Here is a 24,414-nt window from a genome sequence, read left to right on the forward strand (position 1 = left end):
CCATTTGACCCACTCCAATAGTGTGCTGGAATCTCTCCTCAGGCAGACTGGAATTCTATTAATTCTTTTGCCTGTGGAAATTTTCCCTGTGCTGCGCTTAGTCGCTCAGCCATGTCTGACTCTTTGCAACCCCATGGACTGTAGCCTGCCAGGCTCCTCTGTCCATTGGATTCTCCAGGCAAGAATACTGGAGTGGGTTGCCATGCCCTCCTCCAGAGGATCTTCCCAACCCAGGAACTGAACCCAGGTCTCCCATATTGCAGGAAGATTCTTTACAGTCTGAGCCACCAGGGACAGCGTATTATAGATATTTTTTCCCCCACTGCACTGAGACAAAGTAAGCCAGGTTTGCGCACTCCACGGCCTTTTCCATGATTGTTCTATCTATTTTTGAATATACCAGTAGATGAGAGTCCTCCTGGAGCCTTGGCATATGACAGATACTGTGTCCCACATTCTCCACCAAGGCACCTTTGTTCCTGGATGGATTTATAATTAGTTGTTTAAGAAAGGAAGAACATCTTATGCTGTCACAATGCTGACATAACCCCCAGAAATTTTTAACTTTGATGTAGTCCCACATGTTTGTTTTTGTTGCCTTTGCTTTTAGTGTGAAATCCAAAAAAAAAAAAAAACAACTGTTGCCAAGACTGATGTCACAGAGCTTACCTGCTTTGTTTTTTTCCTAGGTGTTTTCTGGCTTCAGGTCTTATATTCAAGTCTTTAATCCAAATGAGTTGGTTCTTGTGTATTTGGTGTAAGAGAGTAGTCCAGTTTCATTCTTTTGCATGTGGCTGTCTGGTTTTCTCAAAACCATTTATTGAAGAGACTATTTTTCCCACATTGTGTGTTTTTGACTACTTTGTCATAAATGAATTGAACATGTATACATAGATTTATGCCTGGGCCCTCAATTTTGTCCCATTGGTCTATGTGTTAATTTTATGCAAATACTATACTGTTTCAATTACTATAGCTTTGTAATAAAGTTTGAAATCAAGAAGTGTGATACCTCCAGATATGTCCTTCTTGCTCAAGAGTGCTTTGGCTATTTGTGGCCTTTCGTCATTCTGTACTTTTAGAATTGTTTGTTCTAGTCCTGTTTTAAAATGCCATTAGAACGTTAGTAGAGATTGCGTTGATTCTGTAGATTGCTCTGCATAGTATAATGCATGGGCATGGTCTACCTTTCCACTTGTTCGTGTCTTCTTCAGTTTCTTTCATCAATGTCTTATAGTTTTCAGAGTACATGTCTTTCATCTCCTTGGTTAAATTGATTCCTAGGTATTTTTTTCTCTTTGTTACAGTTGTAAGTGGGGTTATTTTCTTTTTTTCTTTTCCCCTGATAGCTCCTTGTTAGTGTGTAGAAATGCAACTGTATTTGTGTTTTGATTTTCTAATGACTCAGATAACCACAGTTGTGTGGTAACTCACCTAGAGCCAGACATCCTGGAGTGTGACATCAAGTGGACCTTAGGAAGCATTACTATGAACAAAGCTGGTGGAGGTGATGGAATTCTAGCTGAGCTATTTAAAATCCTAAAATGTGCTGGTGCTAAAGTGCTGCACTCAATATACCAGCAAATTTGGAAAACTCAGCAGTGGCCACAGGACTGGAAAAGGTTAGTTTTCATTCCAATCCCAAAGGAAGATAATGCCAAAGAATGTTCAAACTGCTGTACAATTGCATTCATTTCACATGCTAGCAAGGTTATGCTCAAAATCCTTCAAGCTAAGCTTCAGCAGTTCATGAACCAAGAACTTCCCAATGGTACAAGTTGGATTTAGAAAAGGCAGAGGAACCAAAGATCAAATTGCCAACATCTGCTGGATCATAGAAAAAGCAAGGAATTCCACAAAAACATCTATTTCATTGACTACTCTAAAGCCTGTGACTGTGTGGCTCACAACAAACTGTGGAAAATTCTTAAAATGAAGGGAATATCAGACTACCTTACCTGTCTTCTGAGAAACCTGTATGTGGGTCAAGAAGCGACAGTTAGAACTGGACATGGAACAACAAACTGATTCAAAATTGGGAAAGGAGTACGACAAGGTTGTATATTGTCAGTCTGCTTATTTAACTTATATGCAGAGAACATCGTGCAAGATGCTGGGCTGGATGACTCACAAGTTAGAATAAAGATTACAAGGAGAAATAGCAACAATTTCAGATATGCAGATGATACCACTTTAATGGTAGGAAGAGAAAAGGAACTAAGGAGTCTCTTGAGGAAAGTGAAAGAGGAGAGTGAAAAGCTGGCTTAAAACTTCATTTGAAAAACTAAGATCATGTCAATCACTTCATGGCAAATGGATGGCGAAACAATGGAAACAATGACAGATTTTATTTTCTTGGGCTCCAAAGTCACTGCAGACAGTGATTGCAGCTATGAAATTAAAAGATGCTTGCTCCTTGGAAGAAAAGCTATGACATACTTAGACACCATATTGAAAAGCAGAGACATCACTTTGCTGACAAAGGTCTGTCTAGTGAAAGCTATGGTTTTTTCCAATAGGCATGTACAGATGTGAGAGTTGGACCATAAAGAAGGTTGAGCATTGGAGAATTGATGCTTTTGAACTGTGGTACTGGAGAAGACTCTTGAGAGTCCCATGGACTTCAAGGAGATCCAACCAGTCAATCCTAAAGAAAATCAACCCTGAATATTTACTGGAAGGAATGATGCTGAAGCAGAAGCTCCAATACATTGGCCACCTGATGTGAAGAACTGGCGCATTGGAAAAGACTCTGATGCTGGGAAAGACTGAAGGCAGGAGGAGGAGGGGATAACAGAGGATGAGATGGTTGGATGGCATCACTGACTTGATGGACATGAGTTTGAGCAAGCTCCGGGAATTGGTGATGGACAAGGAAGCCTGGTGTGCTGCAGTCCATAGGGTTGCAAAGAGTTGGACATGACTGAGCAACTGAATTGAACTGAACTCTAGGATCTCGCAGCTTTCCTGAATTCGTAAAAAAATTTTTTGGTGGAGTCTTTAGGGTTTTCTATATATAATATTCTATCAGCTTTACTTCTTCCTTTCCATTTTAGATGTCTTTTTTTCTTTTTCTTGCATAATTGCCCTAGTTAGGACTTTCAATATTACGTTGAATAAAAGTGGTGAGAATGGGCATTCTTGTCCTGTTCCTGGTCTTAGAGGAAAACTTTTCAGCTTATCACCATTTGAGTTACCTGTGGGCTCGTCATATATGACCTTTAATACATTGAGTTAAGTAGTGGAGGTGGTTGTTGAGAAGATGACTGTGGTTGACCTGTGGGCTGGACCTATGCAATAGGAGGCTCCTCTCTTACCCCATCCTTGAAATGTACTCTGTCAATTGTTTCTGCACTAAGATCCATTTAAAGAATGGAGCCTTGAGACAATAATGTGTTGTTGAGAACATCTGGCCTGTATACGTGACTAAACTCTTTGAAGGCCTGAATATAAACTTTTTTGCATTCCCGGCGTGCAGGTGTGGAGATCTGCTCATCTTGTGACTGTCCAAGACAAGCATAGCATGTAAGTTCCCTTGCTTATTAAAGCTTCAACCTACCAATCTGGTCTCTTTCCTTATTTCTCCTTTCCCTCTATGAATGGAAGATTGTTCTGAATTTTACCTGGAGAACGCCTATGGCTACAAACCAACAGTAATGTCCCTGTATATTCACTTTGTTGAGAGCTCTTATCATAAATGGATATTGAAATTTTCATTTGAAGAAAGAAAAATATTTGCTTCTTCTACACTTCTTGAGATCATATCATCTTTATGCTTTATTTTGTTAATGTGGTATATCATATCAGTTTACTAATGTCGAACCATTTTTGCATCATTGGGATAAATCCCACTTGACCATGGTATTATGATACTTTTAATATACTGCTGAATTTGGTTTGCTAATATTTTGTTGAGGATTTTTGCTCTTTGTTCATCAGGGGTATTGGCCTGTAATTTGCTTGTAGACTCCTTGTCTGGTTTTGGTATCAGGCTAAAGCTGACATCATAAAATAAATGTGTTTTTCTTCCTCTTACATATATTGGAAAGAGTTTGGGAAGGATTGGTATGTTTTTTTTTAAGTTTTTGGTCAAATTCATTAGTAAAGCCAGTGAACAAAAGCTTGGAATTTTGTTTTGTTGGGAGTTTTTTTGGATACTGATAGAATCTCCTTACTAGTAATTGATCTGTTTAAATTTTCTGTTTCTTAATGATTCAGTATTAATAGGTTGTAAGTTTCTAGGAATTTATCCATTTTTTCTAGGTTGTATAATTTGTTGGCATACAATTATATATACTAGTGTGTTATGATCCTTTGCATTTCCATGGTATTAGTTGTAACACCTCTTTTATTTCCTATTTTATCTTTTTTTTGACTCTTCTTTTTCCTTTCTTGGAAAAATTGAACTAAAGGATTGTCTATTTCATTTGTTGTTTCAAAAAACTACCTTTGGTTTCATTGATCTTTTCTATCATCTTTCTGGTCTCTATTTCATTCATTTTTGTTCTGATCTTTGTTATTGCTTTCCTATTACTAACTTTGGGCTTAGTTTTTAATTTTCTAGTTCCTTAAGATATAAAGTTAGGCTGTTTAAGATCTTTTTCATTTCTTAATGTAGGCACTTATCACTGTGAATGTCTGGCTTGGAATTGCTTTTGCTGCATGCCATAAGCTTGAATATGTTTTATTTTCATTTGTCTCAAGATATTTCTTGATTTCTCTTAATTTCTTCTTTGATCCATTGTTTGGTCAGGAACATATTGTTTCATCTCCATGTTTCTGAGAATTTTCCAGTTTTCTTTTCATTGATTTCTAATTTCATACCACTGTGGTTGGAAAAGATGCATGACAGTTTTTTAGTCTTAAGATTATTGAATTGTTTTATGGCCTCAGTACAGTTCAGTTGCTCAGTTGTGTCCAATTCTTTGCAACCCCATGGACTGCAGCATGCCAGGCCTCCCTGTCCATCACCAACTCCCAGAGTTTACTCAAACTCATGTCCATTGAGTTGGTGATGCCATCCAGCCATCTAATCCTCTGTCATCCCCTTCTCCTCCTGCCCTCAATCTTTCCCAGCAGCAGGGTCTTTTCAAATGAGTCAGCTCTTTGCATCAGGTGGCCAAAGTATTGCGGTTTCAGCTTCAACATCAGTCCTTCCAATGAACATTCAGGACTGATCTCCTTTAGGATGGACTGGATGGATCTCCTTGCAGTCCAAGGGACTTTCAAGAGTCTTCTCCAACACCATAGTTCAAAAGCATCATTTCTTCAGTGCTCAGCTTTCTTCACAGTCCAACTCTCACATCCATGCATGACCACTGGAAAAAACCATAGCGTTGACTAGACGGACCTTTGTTGGCAAAGTAATGTCTCTGCTTTTGAATATGCTATCAAGGTTAGTCATAGCTTTTCTTCCAAGGAGTAAGCGTCCTTTTATTTCATGGCTGCAATCACCATCTGCAGTATTTTGGAGCCCCCCCAAAATAAAGCCTGTCACTGTTTCCAGTGTTTCCCCATCTATTTCCCAGGAAGTGATGGGACCGGATGCCATGATCTTAGTTTTCTGAATGTTGAGTTTTAAGCCAACTTTTTCACTCTATTCTTTCACTTTCATCAAGAGGCTCTTTAGTTCTTCGCTTTCTGCCATAAGGGTGGTGTCATCTGCATATTTGAGATTTTGATATTTCTCCAGCAATCTTGATTCCAGCTTGTGCTTCATCCAGCCCAGTGTTTCTCATGATGTACTCTGCATATAAGTTAAATAAGCAGGGTGACTATATACAGCCTTGACATACTCCTTTTCCTATTAGGAACCAGTCTGTTGTTCCATGTCCAGTTCTAACTGTCGCTTCCTGAACTGCATACAGATTTCTCAAGAGGCAGGTCAGGTGGTCTGGTATTCCCATCTCCTTCAGAATTTTCCACAGTTTGTGGTGATCCACAGAGTCAAAGGCTTTGGCATAGTCAATAAAGCAGAAATAGATGTTTTTCTGGAACTCTCTTTTTCAGTGATCCTGCGGATGTTGGCCATTTGATCTCTGGTTCCTCTGCCTTTTCTAAAACCAGCTTGAACATCTGGAAGTTCATGGTTCATGTACTGTTGAAGCCTGGCTTGGAGGATTTTGAGCATTACTTTACCAGCATGTGAGATGAGTGTAGTTGTGTGATAGTTTGAGCATTCTTTGGCATTGCCTTTCTTTGGGATTGGGATGAAAACTGACCTTTTCTAATTTTATGGCCTAACATATGACATATCTTGGAGAATGTTCACTGTGCATTTGAGAAAAATGTGTATACAGCTGCTTTTGGATAGAATGATCTGAAAATTTCCAGTCCATCTGGTCTTATATGTAGTTTAAGTCCAATGTTACCTTATAGATTTTCTATCTTTATGATCTTTCCTCAGTGAAAGTGAGGTGTTGAAGTTCTCTACCATTATTGTATTATTGTCTATTTCTCCCTTTAAGTCTGTTAATATTTAGTCTTGTCTAACTCTTTGCAACACTATGGACTATAGCCTGCCAGATCCTCTGTCCATTGGATTCTCCAGGCAAGAATACTGGCGTGGGTTGCCATGCCTTCCTCCAGGGGAGCCTTCCCCACCCAGGGATGGAAGCCGGGTATGCTGCCTTGGCAGGTGGGCTCTTTACCACTAGAGCCATCTGGGAAGCAAATTTCCTCTGCTGTTCCCATTTTAGTTGGCAGTCACTGACCTGTTCTCTTAACCTATTATTTTGCTTTTTCTAGAATGTCGTATAAATGAATTTATACAGTAATTGACCTTTAGAGTCTAGCTTCTTTCACTCAGCATAATGCCTTTTAGATTCATCCATATTTTTGAGTGTTTCAGTAATTCTTTTCTTTTTATTGCTGTATGTCATTTCATTGTATGAATGAGCCACAGTTTATTTATCCATTTATACATTGTGGGACATTTGGGTTGTTTTCAGAGTTTGGTGATTATTTATAAAGCTGTTATATGTATCCACATAAAAGTGCTTATGAAAAAAAAGGAAAAAGTGCTTATGAAAATAGAACTTTTCTATTTTCTAGGGTAAATTCTTGGAGTTGAATTGCTGAGTCATATAAAGGCATCTGATTTACTTTATTAGAAACGGACAAATTTTTCCATAGTGACTGTACCATTTTGCATTTCCAACAGCAAAGTATGACAGAATTACTTTGCATTCTCACCAGCACTTGGTATTGTCAATTACAAAAAGCCAGTTTGGTGTATTTGCATGTCCTTATAGTTTTAATTTGCGTTTCCCTAAAGACTGATGATGTTGAGCATCTTTTTTGTTCTTATTAGTCAGCCATATATTTTCTTTTCTAAATTCATTTAGTTGTGCTGGGTCTTCGTTGCTGTGCACAGGCTTTCTCTAGTGGTGAGTGGGGCTACTCTTCGTTGTGGTGCATGGGCTTCTCATTGTGGTGGTTTCTCTTGTTGCAGAGCACAGGCTGTAGGCACACAAGCTTCAGTAGTTGCAGCACTGAGCCTCAGTAGCTGTGGCTCACGCGCTTAGTTGCTCCACGGCATGTGGAATCTTCCTGGACCAGAGATCAAACCTCCGTCCCCTGAATTGACAGGCCAATTCTTATCCACTGTACCACCAGGGAAGGCCTCAGCCATATATTTTCTTTTGCAATGTCTGTTTAAATCTTTTCCCTATTTCTTCAGTTTTAATTAACTTTTTTTTTTTTGAGAGTAATGTTAGATTTACAGAAAATGTGCAAAGATAGAGCAGAGTTTCTTTCTTTTTTTCTGCCACACCGTGTGGCTCATGGGATCTTAGTTCCCCAACCAGGGATTGAACCCAGGCCATGGCAGTGAAAATGCCAAGTCCTAACCACTGGACTGTCACGGAATTCCCTAGAACAGAGTTTCTACATACCATTTACCTAGTTTCTCTTGAGTCATACTTACATACGATGTTAACATTATTTTTTACAAACTAATTGTTGACTTTCGTACAGTTCAGTTCAGTCACTCAGTCGTGTCCCACTCTTTGTGACCCCATGAACCTCAGTACACCAGGCCTCCCTGTCCATTACTAACTCCCGGAGTCTACCCAAACCCATGTCCCTCGAGTCGGTAATACCATCCAACCATCTCATCCTCTGTTGTCCCCTTCTCCTCCTGCCCTAAATCTTGCCCAGCATCAGGGTCTTTTCCAATGAGTCAGCTCCTTTACATCAGGTGGCCAAAGTATTGCAGTTTCAACTTCAAAATCAGTCCTTCCAATGAACATTCAGGACTGATCTCCTTTAGGATTGACTGATTGGATCTCCTTGCAGTCCAAGGGACTCTCAAGAGTCTTCTCCAATATCACACTTCAAAAACATCAATTCTTCAGCATTCAGCTTTCTTTATAGTCTAACTCTCACATCCATACATGACTACTGGAAAAATTATAGCCTTGACTAGATGGATGTTTTTTGGCAAAGTAATGTCTCTGCTTTTTAATATGCTGTCAAGGTTGGTCGTAACTTTGCTTTCAAGGAGTAAGCATCTTTTAATTTCATGGCTGTAATCACCATCTGCAGTGATTTTGGAGCCCCCCCAAATAAAGTCAGCCATTGTTTCCACTATTTCCCCATCTATTTGCCATGAAGTGATGGGACCAGATGCCATGATCTTAGTTTTCTGAATGTTGAGCTTTAAGCCAACTTTTTTGCTCTTCTCTTTCACTTTCTTTTTTTTTTTAATTTTTTATTTTTTTAAAATATCTTTAATTCTTACATGCGTTCCCAAACATGAACCCCCCTCCCACCTCCCTCCCCATAACATCTCTCTGGGTCATCCCCATGCACCAGCCCCAAGCATGCTGCACCCTGCGTCAGACATAGACTGGCGATTCAATTCTTACATGATAGTATACATGTTAGAATTCCCATTCTCCCAAATCATCCCACCCTCTCCCTCTGAGTCCAAAGGTCCGTTATACACATCTGTGTCTCTTTCCCTGTCTTGCATACAGGGTCATCATTGCCATCTTCCTAAATTCCATATATATGTGTTAGTATACTGTATTGGTGTTTTTCTTTCTGGCTTGCTTCACTCTGTATAATTGGCTCCAGTTTCATCCATCTCATCAGAACTGATTCAAATGAATTCTTTTTAACGGCTGAGTAATACTCCATTGTGTATATGTACCACAGCTTTCTTATCCATTCATCTGCTGATGGACATCTAGGTTGTTTCCATGTCCTGGCTATTATAAACAGTGCTGCAATGAACATTGGGGTACACGTGTCTCTTTCAATTCTGGTTTCCTCAGTGTGTATGCCCAGCAGTGGGATTGCTGGGTCATAAGGTAGTTCTATTTGCAATTTTTTAAGGAATCTCCACACTGTTCTCCATAGTGGCTGTACTAGTTTGCATTCCCACCAACAGTGTAGGAGGGTTCCCTTTTCTCCACACCCTCTCCAGCATTTATTGCTTGCAGATTTTTGGATCGCAGCCATTCTGACTGGTGTGAAGTGGTACCTCATTGTGGTTTTGATTTGCATTTCTCTAATAATGAGTGATGTTGAGCATCTTTTCATGTGTTTGTTAGCCATCCGTATGTCTTCTTTGGAGAAATGTCTATTTAGTTCTTTGGCCCATTTTTTGATTGGGTCATTTATTTTTCTGGAATTGAGCTGCATAAGTTGCTTGTATATTTTTGAGATTAGTTGTTTGTCAGTTGCTTCATTTGCTATGATTTTCTCCCATTCAGAAGGCTGTCTTTTCACCTTGCTTATATTTTCCTTTGTTGTGCAGAAGCTTTTAATTTTAATTAGATCCCATTTGTTTATTTTTGCTTTTATTTCCAGAATTCTGGGAGGTGGATCATAGAGGATCCTGCTGTGATTTATGTCTGAGAGTGTTTTGCCTATGTTCTCCTCTAGGAGTTTTATAGTTTCTGATCTTACATTTAGATCTTTAATCCATTTTGAGTTTATTTTTGTGTGCGGTGTTAGAAAGTGATCTAGTTTCATTCTTTTACAAGTGGTTGACCAGTTTTCCCAGCACCACTTGTTAAAGAGATTGTCTTTACTCCATTGTATATTCTTGCCTCCTTTGTCAAAGATAAGGTGTCCATAGGTGTGTGGATTTATCTCTGGGCTTTCTATTTTGTTCCATTGATCTATATGTCTGTCTTTGTGCCAGTACCATACTGTCTTGATGACTGTGGCTTTGTAGTAGAGCCTGAAGTCAGGCAAGTTGATTCCTCCAGTTCCATTCTTCTTTCTCAAGATTGCTTTGGCTATTCGAGGTTTTTTGTATTTCCATACAAATCTTGAAATTATTTGTTCTAGTTCTGTGAAAAATGTGGCTGGTAGCTTGATAGGGATTGCATTGAATTTGTAAATTGCTTTGGGTAGTATACTCATTTTCACTATATTGATTCTTCTGATCCATGAACATGGTATATTTCTCCATCTATTAGTGTCCTCTTTGATTTCTTTCATCAGTGTTTTATAGTTTTCTATATATAGGTCTTTAGTTTCTTTAGGTAGATATATTCCTAAGTATTTTATTCTTTTCATTGCAATGGTGAATGGAATTGTTTCCTTAATTTCTTTTTCTACTTTCTCATTATTTGTGTATAGGAATGCAAGGGATTTCTGTGTGTTGATTTTATATCCTGCAACTTTACTATATTCACTGATTAGCTCTAGTAATTTTCTGGTGGAGTCTTTAGGGTTAAGGATTCTTCAATATCCGCAAATCAATCAATGTAATTCACCACATTAACAAATTGAAAAATGAAAACCATATGATTATCTCAATAGATGCAGAGAAGGCCTTTGATAAAATTCAACATCCATTTATGATAAAAACTCTCCAGAAAGCAGGAATAGAAGGAACATACCTCAACATAATAAAAGCTATCTATGACAAACCCACAGCAAACATTATCCTCAATGGTGAAAAATTGAAAGCATTTCCCCTAAAGTCAGGAACAAGACAAGGGTGTCCACTTTCACCGCTACTATTCAACATAGTTCTGGAAGTTTTGGCCACAGCAATCAGAGCAGAAAAAGAAATAAAAGGAATCCAAATTGGAAAAGAAGAAGTAAAACTCTCACTGTTTGCAGATGACATGATTCTCTTTCACTTTCATCAAAAGGCTCTTTAGTTCTTCACTTTCTGCCATAAGGGTGGTGTCATCTGCATATCTGAGGTTATTGAGATTTCTCCTGGCAATCTTGATTTTAGCTTTTGCTTCCTCCAGCCCAGTGTTTCTCATGATGTACTCTGCATATAAGTTAAATAAGCAGGGTGACAATATACAGCCTTGACATACTCATTTTCCTATTTGGAACCAGTCTGTTGTTCCATGTCCAGTTCTAACTGTTGCTTCCTGAACTGCATACAGATTTCTCAAGAGGCAGGTCAGGTGGTCTGGTATTCCCATCTCTCTCAGAATTTTCCACAGTTTATTGTGATCCACAGAGTCAAAGGCTTTGGCACAGTCAATAAAGCAGAAATAGATGTTTTTCTGGAACTCTCTTGCTTTTTCGATGATCCAGTGGATGTTGGCCATTTGATCTCTGATTCCTCTGCCTTTTCTAAAACCAGCTTGAACAACTGGAAGTTCACAGTTCACGTATTGCTGAAGCCTGGCTTGGAGAATTTTAAGCATTACTTTACCAGCGTGTGAGATGAGTGTAGTTGTGTGATAGTTTGAGCATTCTTTGGCATTGCCTTTCTTTGGGATTGAAATGAAAACTGACCTTTTCCAGTCTTTTGGCCACTGCTGAGTTTTCCAAATTTGCTGGCATACTTACTGCAGCATTTTCACAGCATCATTTTTCAAGATTTGAAGTAACTCAACTGGAATTCCATGACCTCCACTGCTTGTGATGCTTCCTAAGGCCCATTTGACTTCACATTCCAGGTTATCTGGCTCTAGGTGAGTGATCACACCATTGTGATTATCTGGGTTGTAAATATCTTTTTTGTACAGTTCTTCTGTGTATTCTTGCCACTTCTTAACATTTTCTGCTTCTGTTAGGTCCATACCATATCTGTCCTTTATTGAGCCCATGTTTGCATGAAATGTTCCCTTGGTATCTCTAATTTTCTTGAAGAGATCTCTAGTCTTTCCCATTCTATTGTTTTCCTCAATTTCTTTGCATTGATCCCCGAGGAAGGCTTTCTCATCTCTCCTTGCTATTCTTTGGAACTCTGCATTCAGATGGGTGTATTTTCCTTTTCTCCTTTGCTTTTCACTTCTCTTCTTTTCACAGCTATTTGTAAGATGCTGGGTTCCAGCCCCGGTGGATCCAGGGAAATTCGAAGCGTGGACGGCGTAGGCGAGGAAAACTTATTTGTTTATTAATATAGGAATATAAGATTAGATTAGGGAGAAATAGTGTAGTAGGAAAATTAAGTGGAGAAAGAAGGCTGAATAACTTGGTTTACATGGGAAGCCAGTAAAGTTCCAGACAAGGAGCTTGCACCATCTATGTTAGGCCACTGGTGTCCTCTTGAATATCGGGGCGTGCCCCGCCTTGGGCTCCCCCTTACTTGGATCTTAAAAGCTGGGACAAGTAAGTAGACATGGTGAGCCTCCATGCCCCAGATGGGAATTCAGCCAGAAATTAGAGAGGAGACACGGGGAAACCAGTCCAGCGACTGGCCCCATCCTCTATTGTTCAGAAGGCCTTTTATACTTTTTGATTATACATAGAGATCAGTGGGTAACACAAAATTATGCAGCGTTAGCAGCCCGGACTCTTATCAAAACCAGGCTTTTCTCTCTGCATACCTAATTGTATACACAAGTCTTAGGTAATTTACATCATCTTCCGATCAAAAGGGCCAATTAACATTTTACAGTCTTTTTTCTGGTAAGGGTTTGTCAACCAGAAGACAATTCACAAGCTGTAAGGTCCAGGGAACCTGTTAGCAAGCTAGAGAGCTATCAGAGGGGTTTAACTGAAACATCCTTTTCAAATGCAGAAGACTAAAGCCCTGATTTGACTTTCTCAGAGAATATCAGAAGAGCAGAGTACAAAAGCCAGTAGATTTTTTGGTTTTTGGGGTACATGCTCAGGAAATTCCAGGGGGAACCCCTGAAGCCTGATCACGTCCTTGTGTTTTGTCAGGCTTCCTTCCTCATGACCTTGTCACCGGCGGGATTCCTCGTGCTGCCTCCCGGCAGTAAGGCCTCCTCAGACAGCCATTTTGCTTTCTTGCATTTCTTTTTCTTGGGGATGGTCTTGATTCCTGTCTCCTGTACAATGTCACGAACTTCCATCCATAGTTCTTCAGGCACTCTATCAGATCTAGTCCCTTAAATCTATTTCTCACTTCCACTGTATAGTCATCAGGGATTTGATTTAGATTATACCTGAATGGCCTAGTGGTTTTCTCCACTTTCTTCAATTTCAGTCTTAATTTGGCAATAAGGAGTTCATGATCTGAGTCACAGTCAGCTCCTGGTCTTGTTTTTGCTAACTGTATAGAGCTTCTTCATCTTTGGCTGCAAAGAATACAATCAGTCTGATTTTGGTGTCGACCATCTGATGATGTCCAGGTGTAGAGTCTTCTCTTGTGCTGTTGGAAGAGGGTGTTTGCTATAACCAGTGCCTTCTCTTGGCAGAACTCTATTAGTCTTTGCCCTGCTTCATTCTGTACTCCAAGGCCAAATTTGCCTGTTACTCCAGGTGTTTCTTGACTTCCTACTTTTACATTCCAGTCCCCTATAATGAAAAGGACATCTCTTTTGGGTGTTAATTCTAGAAGGTCTTGTAGGTCTTCATAGAACTGTTTAACTTCAGCTTCTTCAGCAATACTGTTCGGGGCATAGACTTGGATTACCATGATATTGAATGGTTTGCCTTGGAAACGAACAGAGATCATTCTGTCATTTTTGAGATTGCATCCAAGTACCGCATTTTTGACTCTTTTGTTGACTGTGATGGCTACTCCATTTCTTCTAAGGGATTCCTGCCCACAGTAGTAGATATAATGGTCATCTGAGTTAAATTCACCCATTCCAGTCCATCTTAGTTCGCTGATTCCTAGAATGTCAATGTTCACTCTTGCCATCTCCTGTGTGACCACTTCCAATTTGCCTTGATTCATGGACCTAACATTCCAGGTTCCTACGCAGTATTGCTCTTTACAGCATTGAACCTTGCTTCTATCACCAGTGCTATCCATACTATTAACTAAGTTCCAGATTTTATTCTTACGTTTACTATTAACAAAATTCCATATTATAACCAGATTTTTTTCTGTTAATAGCCTTCCCTTGCTCCCTGTTCCAGGCTTAGATCCAGGATACCTAGAATTAATTTTCTGTCCTCATTTAATAAGTCTTTGGGTATTTTCACCTTTTTGGAGAAGTTGTGTCTGGAGCCGTCTTACCTGCTCCCATCTGGACTGATATATTTATAGATCTCCATTGTTGCCATGTTGGGATTTCCCTTTACATTTATCCTGGGGATTCCTTTCACCTCCCTTTGAGTTTGACCTCTTCTTTTTGGATCCAGTGATTTCTCTAGTTCACACCTTTCTTTTTCTTTGTTTACTATCTCACTTTGGTTCAAGGTATCTTTTGGAAGTCTTTAGATAAAGGAAAGATGGAAAAGATTTTTGCATAGATAACTTATTCTACCTTCATTTTTAATTAATTTTATGTATCAACTGGGCTAGTGGTAGAGCACCTATTTAATCAAACACTAATATTTGAAACACTGAAAATATCTTGTGGCTCTAATTAAGATCTTTATTATTTTTTAATCTTTCTTTTTTTTTTTTTTGGCCACCCCAAGAGGCATGTGGGATCTTAGTTCGAGGCATGTGGGATCTTAGTTCCCCAACCAGGGATCGAACCCACACCCCCTTCATTGGAAGCATGGACTCTTAACCACTAGACTGACAGGGAAGTCCCATAATTAAGATCTTTAATCAGTTGATTTTAAAGGAGATTACCCTTTCAAGGTAAAGGGTAGCTCGACAAGGATTTCAATATATATTTTAGTTTTTAAGTGATTAAATAAATCAAGTTAAGGCCTTATAGCAAAAACTGAAGTTTCCTGGAAAGGAAGAGATTTTGTCTCAGGATTACTCCATTAACCCTTGCCTGTGTTTCCAGACTGGCAATCTGCCCTATGAATTTCAGAATTGCCTTTCCCCACAGTTGTGTGAGCCAATTTCTGAAAATAAACCTGTCATCTATGTCTATGTCTCCCCCATCCTATTTCTCTAGAGAACACTGACTACTATACAGGGTTTATAGAATTATAAGTGAAAGTTGCTCAGTCCTGTCTGATTCTGCAACCCCACGAATTATACAGTCCATGGAATTCTCTAGGCCAGAATACCGGAGTAGCTTGCCTTTCCCTTCTCCAGGGGATAGTCCCAACCCAGCGATCAAACCCAGGTCTCCCACATTGTAGGTGGAATCTTTACCAGCTGAACCACAGGGAAGCCCATATTGAATTATAGGTTGGCAATTAATTTCTCTCAGAATTTTAAAGGCATAGTTCCACTAGTTTCTAGCTATCAGAATGCTATTGAGAAATCTGAAACAATTTTGAGACTTGAGCTTTTATATAAAATAAATTTTCTGTCTGAAACCTTGTCGAATCTAGTCATCATCCTTGGTGGTCTGAAGTTGCATGGTCAGGTTCATTTTCATCCATTGTGCTGGGCACTCAGAGTCCCTTTCAATCTGGAAACAAACTCATATCCTTTAGCTCTGGAAATTTTTCTTGACTCGTTTGAGAGTTTTCTTACATCCATTGTCTATATTTTCTCTTTCCAGAAGTCCTGTTGTTTGGATATTGGATCTAATGGTCTTCAAGTTTTCTTATTCCATTTTACCTATTTTTAATCTTTTGGGGATATTTCTTCAACCTTATCTCCTAATGACTCTCTCTCTCTTAGTTTCTAGTTTATACCATCTTGCTTTTAATTTCTAAGAGCTCTTTTATGTTTCCAGAATATTCATTCTTTTTCCATATATTTATTTACTCACTTAAAAACTAAAATATATATTGAAATCTTTATCTATATCCCCCAAACAATGAATATTATAAATTACCATTTTCTTTGTTATAAATATAAAAACTGAAAGTTAAATTTGCATGGTTTCTAGAATATTTGGTCTATAAAATTTAGTAATGCATAGATGTTTGTTTTCATGCTGTTATACATCATAAGCTGTTTGTAAATTTTGGAGAATAATTCCTTATATGTCACTTGCAAACATTTTCTCCCAATCTGTGGGTTGTCATTTCATTTTGTTTATTATTTCCTTTGCTATGCAAAAACTGTTGAGTTTATTATTTTTGTTTTTATTTCCACTATTCTGGGAAATGGATCAAAAAAGATGTTGCCGTGATTTGTGTCAGAGTGTTCTGTCTATGTTTTCCTCTAGGAGATTTATAGTGTCTGGTCTCACGTTATGTCTTTAATCCATTCTGAGATTATTTTTGTTTATGAAGTTAAAGAATGATCTTTTTTTTTAAACATGTGGCTGTCCAGTTTTCGTGATAGGCAGATGACCTAAATAGACATTTTTCCAAAGACATACAGATGTCCAACAGATACATGAAAAGATGTTCACCATCCCTAATTATTAGGGAAATGCAAATCAAAACTACAATGAGATATCACTTCATACCAGCCAGAGTGGCTATCATCAAAAAATCCAGAAATAATAAATGCTGGAGAGGGTGTGGAGAGAAGGGAAGCCTCGTGCACTGTTGGTGGGAATGTAGATTGGTACAGCTGCTATGGAAAACAGTATGGAGGTTCCTTAAATAACTGAAAACAGAACTACCACATGACCCTGCAGTCCCACTCCTGGACGTATATCTGGAGAGAAACATGATCCATAAGGATACATGCACCCCAGTAGTCACTGCGGCACTGTTTACACTATCCATGACATGGAAGCAGCCTCAGTGTCCATGGACAGAGGAGTGGATAGAGAATACGTGGTGTGTATATACATAAACAGTGGAATATTAGTCAGCCATGAAAAGAATGAAATAATGCCATTTACTGTAACATGGGTGGACCTAGAGAGTGTCATATGAGTGAAATAAGTCAGAGAAAGAGAAATCTTGTATGACAGTCCTTATATGTGGAATCTAAAAAGAAATGATACAAATGAACTTACAAAACAGAAAGAGACTCACAGACCTATAAAATGAACTTACGGTTGCTGGAGGAAAGAGACGGGGAATTTGGGATCAACATTTATACACTGCTGTGTTTAAAATGGATAACCAACAAAGACCTATTGTATAGCACATGGAACTCTGCTCAATGTTGTGTGGCTGATTGGATGGGAGGAGGGTTTTGGAAAGAATGGATGCATGTAGATGTATGGCTGAATCCCTTCACTATTCACCTGAACTTATTGCAATATTGTTATTTGGCTATACCCCAATACAAAATAAAAAGTTTAAAAGAAAAAAAATTTAGCAATGCAAATGCGTGACACAAAAGTTTGAATGTTACCATTTAAATTTTGTTTCACCTATTAGAAACTTAAAAGAAAATTCTGTAAGTATTGATATCCCTAGTTAGTATTTAATAACAGTTTAAATAAATGTTTATATGATGCTCACATTATGGAAATGCCTTGTTTTGTTTGAAGTATAACACATGTCCTTGAATGTGTTTCCAATGCGTAGATGCTGTTTTTACTGATTATTTTTGCATTTAATTTCATCTATTTATGCAAACATTTGGGTATGCTATCTCATTTTTCTTAACTGTTACACTAATACTAGTTAACCCTAAAATATAACACAGGTCTGTTTCCCTGGGTATACTAACATGCCAAGATGTTTCAATTCAGTATGTAACCTTGTAATTTTAACATCTACTGTTTTCATACTTTCTTATTCTCATTTAACACATGCAGCTCTTAAGTTCTTATACAAAATCCAACTATCTTTTTTTTGTTTCCTACTTTTTCCCTGCATAAATCTCTTCCTTTGTCACTGCTTTATTCATCTGTATAGAGCCTTCATATATGAGGTTATATAATACATACAGGTTATATACATATGTAGGTGGTTATATAGCATAAGGGGTTAGAAGTGTGGGCTCTTTAAGTTGGCTAGCCTCCCTACGTTTATTTATTTAACTTAAAAATTTTATTGAAATATAGTTGATTTACAATGTTGTGTTAGTTTCAGGTACACAGCAACGTGAGTCAGCCATACATATACGCATATTCAAAAGGGCTTCCGTAACAGCTCAGATGGTAAAGCATTCACCTGCAATGCAGGAGACCAGGCTTGCTTCTTGGGTCAGGAAGATCCCTTGGAGAGGGAAATGGCAACCCACTCCAGTATTCTTGTCTGGAGAATTCCATGGCCAGAGGAGCCTGGCAGGTTACAGTCCATGGGGTTGCAAAGAGTTGGACACAACTGAGCGACTAACACACATATTCACTTTAATTTTTTTCTGAACTTTTTATTTTGTACTGGAGTATAGCTGATTATCAATATTATGATAATTTCAGGTGAACAGTGAAGGGACTCAGCTATACATACACATGTATCCATTCTCCCCCAAACCCTCCTCCCATCCAGGCTGCTACATTACATTGAGCAGAGTTCCATGTGCTATACAGTAGGTCTTTGTTGGTTATCCATTTTAAATACAGAAGTGTGTACACGTTGATCCTAAACTCCCTAACTATTTCTTCCCTGGGGCAACCATAAGTTTGTATTCTGAGTCTCTTTCTATTTTGTAAGTAAGTTCATTTGTATCATTTCTTTCTAGAGTCCACATATAAGGGATGTCAAACAATTTTTCTCCTTCTCTGTCTGACTCACTTCACTCAATAAGACACTGTCTAGGTCTAGGTTTTAGAAAAATTTTGAGGCTTTATACATTTTATTATTTATATATAATATAGGTTATTAGATTATGTTTGCTCAAGACTACCGTACCTATTTACTAAGTCTAACATGATGCAGAGGGTATCCCCTCTTTTTTTGGATTCTTTCCCATATAGGCCATTACAGAGTATTGAGTAGAGTTCTCTGTGCTATACAGTAAGTCCTTATTAGTTATCTATTTTAATAGTAGTATGTGTATGTCAATTCCAATTTCCCAGTTCATACCTCCTCCCTTACCCTCTGGTAACCATAAGTTTGTTTTCTACATCTGTGACTCAGTTTTGTACATAAGTTCATTTGTACGCTTTTTTTCAGATTCCACACATAAGCATTATCTTACAATATTTGTCTTTCTCTATCTGCCTTCACTCAGTGTGACAGTCTCCAGGTCCACTCATGCAAATGGCATTATTTTGTTCTTCTTGATGGTTGGGTAATATTCCATTGTATATATGTGTACCGCGTCTTCGTTATCCATTCCTCTGTTGACGGACGTTTTGGTTGCTTCCATGTCCTGGCTATTGTAAATCGTGCTGCAGTGAACACTGGGGTGCGTGTAGTTTAGAGTTGCATTTCTTTAATAATTAGTGATGTTGATCATCTTTTCATGTGCTTTTTGGCCATCTATAAGAATGTTCATTTTTGTCACAGCATTCTGATTATGTCTCCTGAGTGCCATATAATTTATTATCTTTGAAGATGTGTGGGAAATTAAAATTTTTTTATTGTGGTAAAAGTCTCATAATATGGAAACATACTATTTTAACCATATTTAACTATACAGTTAAGTAGCACTATGTATGTTCACATTGTTATACAGCTGTCACCATCATCCATTTCCTGAATTTTTCACCTTCCTAAACTGAACCTCTGTTCCCTTTAAACACTTAACTCCCATCGCCCTTCCCCATCCACCCTCCCCACCACTCGGCCCCTGGCATCTACCAGTGTACTTTCTGACTCTCTGAATTTGACTGTTCTAGGCACCTCATATAAGTGGGATCAAACAGTATTATTTCTGCACCTAATTTCTGTATATTGGAATGCATTTTGAAGGTTAACTTAATATAGCCTACAAACAGATTGTATATTCTATTTTTTTCTTCCCTGTGCTATACAGTAGGCCCTCACCAGCCATCTACTTCATACATCAGTTCAGTTCAGTTCAGTCGTGTCCAACTCTGTGACCCCACGAATCGCAGCACGCCAGACCTCCCTGTCCATCACCAACTCCTGGAGTTCACTTAGACTCATGTCCATTGAGTCCGTGATGCCATCCAGCCATCTCATCCTCTGTCGTCCCCTTCTCCTCCTGCCCTCAATCCCTTCCAGCATCAGAGTCTTTTCCAGTGAGTCAGCTCTTTGCATGAGGTGGCCAAAGTACTGGAGTTTCAGCTTTAGCATCATTCCTTCCAAAGAAATCCCAGGGCTGATCTCCTTCAGAATGGACTGGTTGGATCTCCATGCAGTCCAAGGGACTCTCAAGAGTCTTCTCCAACACCACAGTTCAAAAGCATCAATTCTTCGGCGCTCAGTTTTCGTGTGAGATGAGTGCAATGGTGCGGTAGTTTGAGCATTCTTTGGCATTGCCTTTCTTTGGGATTGGAATGAAAACTCACCTTTTCCAGTCCTGTGGCCACTGCTGAGTTTTCCAAATTTGCTGGCACATTGAGTGCAGCACTTTAACAGCACCGTCTTTCAGGATTTGAAGTAGCTCAACTGGAATTCCATCACCTCCACTAGCTTTGTTCGTAATAAGGCTTTCTAAGGCCCACTTGACTTTACATTCCAGGATGTCTGGCTCTAGATGAGTGATCACACCATCGTGATTATCTTGGTCGTGAAGATCTTTTTACATAGTAGTGTACAAACATCAGTCCCAGTTTTCCAACCCATCCTACCCACCTTTTGGTGTCCATATGTTTCTTCTCTATGTCTCTGTCTATAATTCTGCTTTGCAAACAGGTTTATCTGTACAGTTTTTCTAGATTCCACATATATGCGTTAATATATGATATTTATTTTTCCGACTTACTTCACTCTGTATAACAGTCTCTAGGTCCATCCATGCCTCTGCAAATGTTACTATTTTGTACCTTTTTGCTTCCCTGGTGGCTCAGAATCTGCCTGCAATGCAAGAAACCTGGGTTTGATCCCTGGATTGGGAAGATCCCCTGGAGAAGGAAGTGGCATCCCACTCCAGTATTCTTGCCTGGAAAGGTCCTGAGAGAGAGGAGCCTGGTGGGCTACAGTCCATGGGGTGGCAAAGAGTCAGACACAACTGAGCAACTAACACTGTCCTATGGCTAAGTAATACTTTATTGTATATATGTACCACATTTTCTTTATCTGTTCATCTCACAGTGGACATTTACCTTGCTTCCATGTCTTGGCTATTGTCAACGGGGCTGCAGTAAACATTGGAGTGCATGTATCCTTTCAAATTATGTTTTTCTCAGATATACGTTTAGGAGTGGGATTGCTGGGTCATATGGTAGCTCTATTTTTTGTTTTTTTAAGGAACCTCCATACTGTTTTCCATAGTGGCTGTACCAATTTACACTCCCACCAACAGTGTAGGAGGGTTCCCTTTTCTCTACACCCTCTCCAGCATTTATTGTTTATAGATTTTGTGATGATGGCCATTCCAACCTATGTAAGGAATTATAGTTTTGATTTGCTTTTTCTAATAATTATCTATGTTGACCAACTTTTCTTGCATCTCTTGGCCATCTCTATGTCTTTTTAATTTTTTTTAAATTTTACATTGGAATATAGCTGATTAACAGTGCTGTGATCGTTTCAGTTGGACAGCAAAGGGACTGAACCATACATATACATGTATCCATGTCTCAGAGGGGTGTACATATACACCCCTCTGATTTAGGCTGCCATATAACATTGAGCAGAGTTCCCTGTGCTATACAGTAGGACCTTGTTGGTTATCCATTTTAAATATAGTAGTGTGTATGCATTGATCCCAAACTCCCTAGCTATCTTTTACCCTGTTCTACCCACCTTGGCAACCATAATTTCATTCTCTAAGTCTATGAGTCTCTTTCTGTTTTGTAAGTCAGTTTGTTTGTATCATTTCTTCTTAGATTCCACATATAAGGGATGTCATATAAGATTTCTCCTTTTCTATCTGACTTTCTTCACCCAGTATGGTCCTCTCTAGGTTCATCCATGTTGCTGCAAATGGCATTATTTCATTCTTTTTAATGGCTGAGCAATATTCCATTGTATATATGTACCATATCTTCTTTACCCATTCCTCTGTGGATGGACATTTAGGTGCCTCCATGTCTTAGCTATTGTAAACAGTGCTGCAGTGAGTGAACATCAGAGTGCATGTACCCTTTATTCTCTGGGTATATACCCAGGAGTGGGATTGCTGGGTCATATGATAGTTCTAGTTGTAATTTTTTGAGGACCTTGCACACTGTTCTCCATAGTAGCTGTACTAATTTATATTCCCACCAACAATGTTCCCATCTCTCCACATACTCTTTAGCATTTATTGTTTGTGGATTTTTTTATAATAATCATTTTGACTGGTGTGAAGTGATATCTCATTGTAGTTTTGGTTTTTATGTCTCTAATAATTAGCTTTACTGAGCATCTTTTCATGTGCCTCTTGGGCATTTGTATGTTTTCTTTGGAAAAATGTCTATTTAGGTCTTTTGCTTATTTTTCAACTGGGTTGTCTTTTTGATAATGAGTTGCATGGGTTGTCTGTATATTTTGGAGATTAATCCCTTGTTAGTTGCTTTATTTGTAAACATTTTCACCCATTCTGAAGTTGTCTTTGTTTTGTTTATGGTTTCTTTTGCTCTTCAAAAGCTTTTAAATTTAACTAGGTCCCATTTGTTTTTTTATTTTCATTAGGAGGTGGGTGAAAAATGATCTTGCTGCAGTTTATTTCAAAGAGTGTTCTGCCTTTGTTTTCCTCTGAGAGTTTTATAGTATCTGGCCTTACATTTAGGTCTTTAGTCCATTTTGATTTTATTTTTGTGTACAGTGTTAGAGAGTGTTCCCATTTTATTCTTTTATATGTGACTGTCCAGTTTCCCAGCACCGCTTATTAAGAGATTATCTTTTCTCCATTGTATATTTTTGTTTCCTTTGTCATAGATTAGGTGGCCTTAGAAGCATGAGTTTGTCTCTGGGCTTTCTATCTTGTTCCATTGATTTTTCTGTTTTTGTGCCGGTACCATAGTGTCTTACTGTTGTTTTGTAATATAGTCTGAAATCAGGGAGCCTGATTCCTCCTGATTCATTTTTCTTTCTCAAGATTGCTTTGGCTATTCAGGGTCTTTTCTGTCTTCATACAAATTAAATTTTTTTTGGTTCTAATTCTGTGAAAAATGCCATTGGTAATTTGATAGAGATTGAGGGTGCATTTATATGCAGAAATTCACTGAACTATGCAATTAGTAACTGTATACTTTATTATATTTAAGTTATACTTCCAACATTGAAAAAAGGTACAAAGTGTTGAGATTTTCTGAGACAAGTGAGACGATCACAGGCTGACCAGGGGTGATGATGGTGGGGGGAGGGAGTTGGGGATCATAGACAGCTTTATGGCACTAAAGTAGTATTTGAGTTAAGCCTCAAAATAGTGGTTCCTAACAGTTCTTGAATCTGTCACTGTAAATTTGATGGAAATTATAGCCTTTTTCTTCACAAAAAAAGCCCCCATCTACACAAAGGCATACTCAACTTGTGCATATTATTTCATGTCCCTAGTGATATACATCTGTGACCCTTATACAGTCAATGGGTCCTGCGCTCAAGGAACCATGCTTAGATAAATGGGTAGATTTACAAATGGGAGGGGATAAGAGTGGCATTCCAGTTAAGAAAAACCCTCTAGGAAGAAGGGGCATCTGCTAGCGCATGTGGCTACTAGAGACAGCAAGGCAAGAGACAGCAAGTATCCTCCACAGTCCATCTCAGTAGAATTGCCCATTGACAGCTCGACCCAGGACTGAGTCCCAGCAACAACTCTGCAAGTGAAGTTACTACTTACACCATAGCTCCAAGGTCTATTTACAAAAGCTAATACTGTGTTTGCTTATGAGAATCAGTTTGCCACTCCAGTACTCTTGCCTGGAAAATCCCATGGACAGAGGAGCCTGGCGGGCTGTAGTCCATGGGGTCGCTAAGAGTCGGAGACGACTTCACTTTCACTTTCACTTTCACTTTCATGCATTGGAGAAGGCAATGGCAACCCACTCCAGTGTTCTTCCCTGGAGAATCCCAAGGACGGCGCAGCCTGGTGGGCTGCCGTCTATGGGGTTGCACAGAGTCGGACACAACTGAAGTGACTTAGCAGTAGCGGCATTAATATTTTACATTGAGTATTTACCAGGAATGTCTTTGCTTTCTAATGATTTTTTCCACAGTGTATGAGTACACAGCCTCTTAAGCTTCTGCCGCTTGGGACACTCAAGAGATGTTTTGGATGTTTTTTTTTTTTTAAATCAGTGTTGTTCTTCTGTCAGCGTTGTGTCCGACTTTTTGTGACCCTAT

The 24,414-nt window shown here is 38.8% G+C and overlaps 1 long non-coding RNA gene across 2 annotated transcripts in view; it reads left to right on the forward strand.

The window, feature by feature from the left end:
- The window catches only part of LOC105607911 (uncharacterized), a 156,181-nt gene that overhangs the window by 102,162 nt on the left and 29,605 nt on the right, over positions 1 to 24,414 (forward strand). The gene's annotated exons all lie outside the window — the stretch shown is intronic.

Source organism: Ovis aries, chromosome 2, assembly GCF_016772045.2.
Source record: "Ovis aries strain OAR_USU_Benz2616 breed Rambouillet chromosome 2, ARS-UI_Ramb_v3.0, whole genome shotgun sequence".
Classification (NCBI taxonomy): domain Eukaryota; kingdom Metazoa; phylum Chordata; class Mammalia; order Artiodactyla; family Bovidae; genus Ovis; species Ovis aries.